The 7,479-nt window shown below is 43.9% G+C and overlaps 1 pseudogene; it reads right to left on the bottom strand.

Moving 5' to 3' along the window:
- Window positions 1-440: 440 nt before the first annotated feature.
- LOC147420278 (uncharacterized) lies at window positions 441-1,562 on the bottom strand (annotated as a pseudogene).
- Window positions 1,563-7,479: the final 5,917 nt, after the last annotated feature.

Raw genomic sequence — 7,479 nt, 5'->3', positions numbered from 1 at the left:
TACGTCATGGGTCCCTTGTCACTGACATGGAATTCTTGTTGAAGATAGTCGATGGCGCGCAATACCATGATTTCAGTGGTGCCGATGAGTGGGATATCATCCACAAATAAACCCAGAATGGCAAGGCCATCATTTGTACGCCAGATGAAGATATTGAAGTCGACACTGAGTTGCTCCCAACCACATGCAATGAGATAATTGTGTATGCGTGTATACCATTCATGTGCAGATTGTTTAAGGTTGTATATAGGCTTATTTAGCTTGCAAACATAATAAGGATAATGAGAATTTGCAAAGTGCGAGGGTTGGGTCATGTAAACAAGCTCATAGAGTAAGCCGTGCAAAAAAGCAGTTTTAATGTCAAGGTGATGTAGGGGCAAATTATACTTTGCAGCTATAGCGACTAAAAGTCTAAATCTAGTTAGACCAAGAACATGTGATTATGTGTCAAAACAATCTACACCATCCCTCTGTGTATAGCCGCGGGCGACAAGTCTGGCTTTGTAACGCTCGATTCTGCCATCGAGGAAGTACTTTTTCTTCAATAGCCACTTACATGTGACTATAATGTGATGCCCCGATGGTGGAACGAGATCCCAAATATGGGCTTCTTCTAGTGCCTGGAGCTCAGCTTGAATTGCTTCATGCCATAAATCTACCTCACTAGATGAGAGGCCATCGACTGAGATTGGCAGAGTATCTTTGATTGGAGCGGGTGGGGTGGTCAATTGAAGTTCTTCTTGGAGAACAACCGAGAAGCTAGTAACAGCATAAATATCTGCTAATGACCGTGTGCGGACTCAACTGCTAGAAGCTGCCTGATCAAGATGTTGTGCTGATAGCGTTGAGTCCGAGGAGGTGCAAGTGGTAGGAGATGTCGCCGAGGTTGACGTAAGTGGTTCGACCTCGTCGATCCCCAATGGAATAGGCTGATTCAAGTGGGTGGCATGAGAATCCTCCTCTGGCGATGAAACTGATGTCGAGGTGGTTGGTGTGTGATATGAGGATGCAGAGCGAGATGGGTCTCGGGTAGGGTCTACCAGCAACAAAGAGGGAGCAGGAAGTAGCATTGAGCTCTTGCGGGAGGTTTGGTAGGTCGGAACCATAATGGGCGAGGTTGGGGTTTGCAAGGCGGGTGGCCGATGGTGGGAAACTCTGCCAAGAGGGGAATTTTTTACTGTGTGGAGAGCTTGAAAATGAATGGAGGATGGCGCAACAGGGACAGTGTGCCGTGTGAAGCCGAGAGGGGATGAGGGAGGGTGATAGGCACCCAAGGGACGCAAATGGTGGAGGAGGCCAAGATGTGGCGAGCTCCTGCCATTTGGGGTGGCGAAGAGGCCTGGCAAGGCTGCAGCAGGAGGTGGGGAAATTTGCCCAGGTGGAGAACCGAACTGAGGTTGGCTGCTTTGTGGGGTCGAGGATGGAGGGTATTCAGTTGCAGTAGGAGGAGACCTTGAGGATTGGCAATGGCGTGAAGGTCTGTGTGTGCGTGGAGAGGGAATGCCAGTAGGGAGAGCTGCGTGTTAAGGAGGCTCGGGATGCAGAGGGAATGCATAGCGCATGGGAGAGAGAGGGGCTAATATGCGCTCTTGATGCTCCAGATGGCGGCATGCAGCTGGGTTTCTAATTGAGGAGGGTGGTGAGGGGGTAATAGTGGAGTCATGCGGAGTTTTACTAGGAGGCGGGATGCGAGCAAAGGAATGAGCGGGATAGCGAGCCGGTGAAGAGACTTCATGAGGATGAGAGTGACTATTGGAGGGAGAATGTCCTTGGAGGATGAAATCCTCATAAAAAATGACGGTTCAGGCATGAATAAATTTGTGGAGCTCAGGTTGATGGAGGCGATATGCCTTGACTCCAAGATAATCTCCGTAGCCGACGAAGATGATGCGGGTGGCTCTTGGTGATAACTTGGAGACGGGATTGGTTTCGAGAGGATATGCTATGCTACCAAAAATGCAAAGATGACCAAGGTTTGGCGGGTTGCCATACCATAGAGCATATGGAGTTGTACTTGGGTTTTGAGAGGACGGAATCCGATTCTGTATATAGCATGCTGTGGCCGTAGCTTCTTCCCAGTAACTGTCTGCTAAATTGGCTTGAATGAGCATGGCGCGAGCAACATAAAAAATGGTGCGATTCTTGCACTCTGCCCGACCGTTTTATTGAGGGTGAGAAGGGATGGTAAATTCATGACGAATACCCGCCGTGTGGCAGATATCCCAAAACTGATGGGAGGTGTATTCCCCGCCATTGTCAATGCGGAGTACGTTGATTTTCTGATCCTGTTGGTTTTCAGCTCCCCAGTGCTTTGAAGCGGCTAAAATATGTGATAGTTGAATCTTTATCAGGCATGTAATAGACAACTGTGAACTTGGAGTAGTCATCAATAAAAGTGAGCATATAAAGGTTGCCAGTGAGTGATTTGATATGCAAGGGGCCACAGACATCAGAATGAATGAGATCAAGCGGTGCGGAAGCCCGTGATGATGATGTAGAAAAAGGTGCATGATGTGATTTGGCAAAAATGCATCCTTCACAGAGGGTAATGGGAGTGAGATGCTTGGGCAAACCGAGGGCAAGCTGGTGGTGTGTGAGCTGATTTAAAATATGTTGAGAAATGTGGCCTAGTCTATAGTGCCATTTTAGGGTGGTGTTGTGTGGGGAAGATGGTGCAGAAGATGCAAGAGCATGTGTAGGAGATGAATCACCTTTAGGGTAGAGTCGCCCAACCTGGGGTACCTGAAGATTGATATGTTGGCCATTAACATCTTGGGCTAGTATGTTGCAACCATTTTTGGTGAATTTTATCGTAATACCTGAAGAGGTTAGCTCGCTAATAGAAATAAGATTTTTCTTTAAGCCAGGTACATAATAAACTTTGGACATAGTAGTGCGTAGGACATTGGGTAGATTGATGGTGGCATCGCCATAGGCTGTAGCTAGTTGGAGGCGGTTATCCCTGACTTCTAGGTTAAATTTGAAAGCCAATGAAATTGATAGGTCATATGGTGGGTGGCACCAATGTCAAGTAGCCAGAGATCAGGAGATGAAGTATGGATAGTAGCGGCATATAATTGCATATATCAGCATAATGATCTTGGCCATGAGACGAGGGTGAAGAAAGAGGGGTCTAGCCCCCCCTTGAGAGTATGACGGATAAAAACGAGAATATTGAGCAGGAGGCCGAAAATAACCTTGATTACGGGATTGCCGACAATCCTTTGCAATATGACCAAACCGATGGCAATTGGTGCATTGCTTCGGGCTTGAATGATGTTTCTTACCATGGTTGTGGTGCTGAGGAGGAGGGCTAGAGTGGTTGTACATCTTCTTGCCGGGGTGAGGTTTGTGAGGTTTATCCATAGTGACTAATGCCGTAGACTTTTGCGAGCCGTTGGTGTGCTTGCGAAGGGTTTCTTCTTGTTGAATCTTTGCTACTAGATTCTGTAGTTGTAGATTTTCCATCGTGGCTTGGGTGGTAATGAAGGCCCTCCATGATGCGAAAAGGGAGGCCAACAAGAGCATGGAATGCAGCTCTTCAGGGATCGCTAGCCCTGATATGAGTACTTTGTCTAGAAGTATCTGCCAAGTTTCTAAAAACTTGGATGAGGACTGACCTTCATGCATAGTGGTGTTTACCAGTTTCTTGATCAGGGAAACTTGGTAAACGAGGTCGGTATGCTCGTAGCTCTTCTCAAAGAACTTCCAAATAGCATTGGTGGTGGTGAGTTTCTTCACCATTTGGATTTGCAGGTCTTGGAAATGGAGAAAAAGCTCCATCTTGGCACTATTATTTTTACTTTGCCAAGCATTGTAGACATCGCAGATGCCAATAGGATCCTTGTCTTTGGGTTTGTCGGGTTGAGCTTCGACGCTCGACGTAATTTCCCAGAGTTGAAGCTGTTTAAGGTAAAACTCCATCTATATCTTCCATACTTGGTAATTTGTGATGTTGAGTTTGTCGATGACGTAGCGAGGCTTGTATGTGGTAGAGGACATGGAGGATGACCGAGCCATCGTGCAAGGCTCCAGATTCCTTGACGTGAACGAGCAAACCTTCGAGTGCTTGTAAGATAAGGGAGAGGGACTCTATGTGCTAGCAATGACTGAGATGCAAGGGGCTAAGGCAAGTTCCTAATCTCTACGAAGCTCTGATACCATGTGAAGCAAATAGGAACTAATGGTAATCGATAAACAACAACCTAATCTAATAAAAGTAAATAATAAGAGACACTGCAGTGTAGCAAGGGAGTAATTAAATCTAACTTGTATTAATGAATGAGATGAAACTTTCACACGGTGAACATAATAGGGGTGTCCTTATATACATTAGGCTAGAGGAGCCTTATTGGGTAAGTGCAGGATGAAGGGACGTTACCTAAATTAGGGGGAGATGATTTAGGGAGTGGGTGAGATGATTTAGGCAGTAGGTGAGCACCGTTATAGTGAAAGGATATTTCATAGAATATCTCTCTTTCTCCCTCATCTATGGCTGACGGCAGAGAAGCTGCAACAACCACCCACTATTTTTACATTTATTTTTCTCTCTCTTTCTCTCTCTCTCTCTCTTCCTCCTAGTCCGATGACTTATATAGAGGCAGACCATCCCGAAGCTCTACACGGAGTACTACAAACAACTCTTCCCCCCACCTCGCTTTATCTACCTCTCTTCCAGTACTGCAAGGTTCTTCCTCTCCCTCCTGTCCCCCGTTACCATTACGGACATTGACGAAGCCTTGCAACGACTCCTTATTAACGATGTTGCTGATGAGTTTTTTTTTTTAATTTTATTTTATTTATACTCTACTTAATTTTAATTTGTACATAGACATAGGCTTAGATTCACATAACTCGTATCATTTTGATCTTATAGGTCTCCTCGGATAGTTTCCTACGGCGTTAAAATACTCTTCTTCGTCTTTTCTTCGCCACTCTCTGCGAGTAAAACTCCCTACAGAAGAGGACATTGCGAAGTTCTTCAATGAATTTTTATTAATCTTCAGACATTGGATTCGTTGATTCACAAGGAGTGTATCAGCATGGAGCTTGGTTCTCACAACTCTCCTCACAGTAACCAGTTCTATCGACAACATCGATCGCTTTTCCATCGGGTCAACTCGAAACTTCTCTCTCCAAGGCTCCTCACATTTACACCATCACCTATGGCTTTGTCTTTGCCCAACAAAACAACTGACATCCTTGACACCTTCTAGTCCTTGCAAGATGAGCTCACACAACTTCGGCGAGACTACAACCACTTGGAAAACTGCTTCCAAAAGCTTTTCCTTCGAGTTTTGGATGTGCAAGTCTCCGTCCACGCCTTAAACTCTACTTTAATGAGCCTCACCGAACACCTCCTCTGACGACCCCCCTCCACTGACACCAAGAAACCTCGGCGCAACCCTCCTAGCACTACTTTCCCCGCCGCTACACAATAGACATGTTTTTTTGATTTTTTTATTTTTTAAATTCTTATTTTGTAATAAGCCTATCTAGCCTCCCTTAGGCCCTCCTTTCATAGATCTCTATGTAGCCCAATTTATTTTTACGAATATCGCAACAGCTCTGTCAGCTCTCGTATGTCGGGATTCATAACTAGTCTTTTGGTTTGGTTTAAGTTGTCAACACTTCTCGTAGCACACATAATCTAGCATGGTTATTTTTAATGATTTTTTCATACGAATTACACCACATTATTTCTCGCAATTTTGTCTGCATTGTACTAAATAATTTTGATTAGCACAAGTTACTATAAAATTTGATTTGCTCATATCTACAAATATCCACACTAAAACTCTTCGTTGTAACCACTTTCTACAAAGTGTATCATGATACTACTTCACCTTTTGTGATTCGTTCAGGTTATCAAAAGTCATGAACTGATTTGTAGAGATTCAAATTTGATGTACTTGTAACTTTATGAAAAAATAAAAAGTAAAAAAAATCTTACTAAATGACTCACATATTTTTCTACTTCTTAGTAAAAATTGCTCAACCTACCTATCTTTATTCCATTCACCACACCTTTAGGGAAATATGACTATGTGTCCTGCCAACATGAACCCACATGAGATTATTTTCACTACTTATCTCATGTCCAATCATTCAGATAGAGCCACGCAGACGATAATGGACACTATTTTCTTTTGAGTTTATTATAAGCATATCATTAACTACAAATCGGTGCTTATTCTACTGCGTATACTAACCCTTTTATACCAGACAGGGCTACCCTATCTTCTTACATAATCTAAGCAGAATAATCCCACTTTCTGATCAATCAAAGGCTAATCATGGTAGGCCTCGGTAAGTTGTCAACATACTTTTATCCTTCATATCGAGTTGTAATGATTCCACCAAAATTTTATTCTTACTTCTGTTATTTTGGCCCATTGAAACAACTTAGACTAGTTTGGTTCTTGCATTGTTTTTAATGTTTGTTTGTGGCATTAGTGGATCTATGCGAGAAGTGCAAAGTATTTCTTCTCGCTAAGTTGTCTCACATTTCAGTTTCAGTAAGGTTATGGATAACTTTTTATTTTAATCTTGCTTACTTTCTTTTCAAATTCCAATTTTCAAGTCATTGTGCCAGCATTGTACATCTTAAAAGTATAATCACACAAGACCCAGTTTGGATACATGAAACACGGGTTCAAACACAACAACAAAAGGTGATAGGGTGGGTAGCATCAAATGAGTCAATCATTGCTCAAGGCTACTTCGAAGGAAACATTAATGTTTGGGCCAAAAAGCCTAAAGTAACAGCATGGATGTACTCACCTCAAGAAAGAAGTTCTACAATGAGCGAGCCAAGCTATCAACGAAATAAAAACAACTCATACCAAGGAATTTTCCAGGTTGTACAATGGTGTTGCTCACATTTTCTTGTTGACAGTGACATGGTCATGCATAGCTATAGGGTAGCATTTAATAAAGACACTGGATATTCTTTTCTTTCATTGCTAATTACTAACATAAAATTACCAGTTGCACTAATCGTACCTCTCCCTGTTAAGTATGGAACCTGATTTACCCTTTTAATTTTCTGTGGTAAAAGCGCACATTTGTAAGACCCCCATTATGAGGAGAACCCATCGTGCGTGAAGGTAAATCACTCACCGGAAACCAAAATTTTCACAGTCAAAAACCAGGGGCAACTTTAGGGGCCTTGGGGGCGGAAGCCCCCGAGACTTTTTTTCCCCCCTCGCCGGAATATTCCTTTTCGCCGGAATATTATGGCCGGACGGCGGCCGAAAAGTGGTCGGAAAACAACCGGTCGATTGGCCGGTGGCCGGTAGTCAATGGCCGGTGGCCAGTGGTCGGAAGTCAATGGCCGGTGGCCGGTGGCCGAATTCAAAAGCGGACTTGTCTTCTCAAGGGCGGCCACACATGGGTGGATTGGAGGGTCCGATTTGGACTTATTCGCACAAGGGCGGCTACACATGGCTGCCTCTCATAAGAGAGAGCAGCCCTTTT

This window comes from Adiantum capillus-veneris, chromosome 28 (genome assembly GCF_014529385.1).
Source record: "Adiantum capillus-veneris isolate H3 chromosome 28, ASM1452938v2, whole genome shotgun sequence".
Taxonomy (NCBI): Eukaryota; Viridiplantae; Streptophyta; class Polypodiopsida; order Polypodiales; family Pteridaceae; genus Adiantum; species Adiantum capillus-veneris.
The sequence above is the reverse complement of the archived record's forward strand: the minus strand, read 5'-3'. Positions and strand labels throughout refer to the sequence as shown.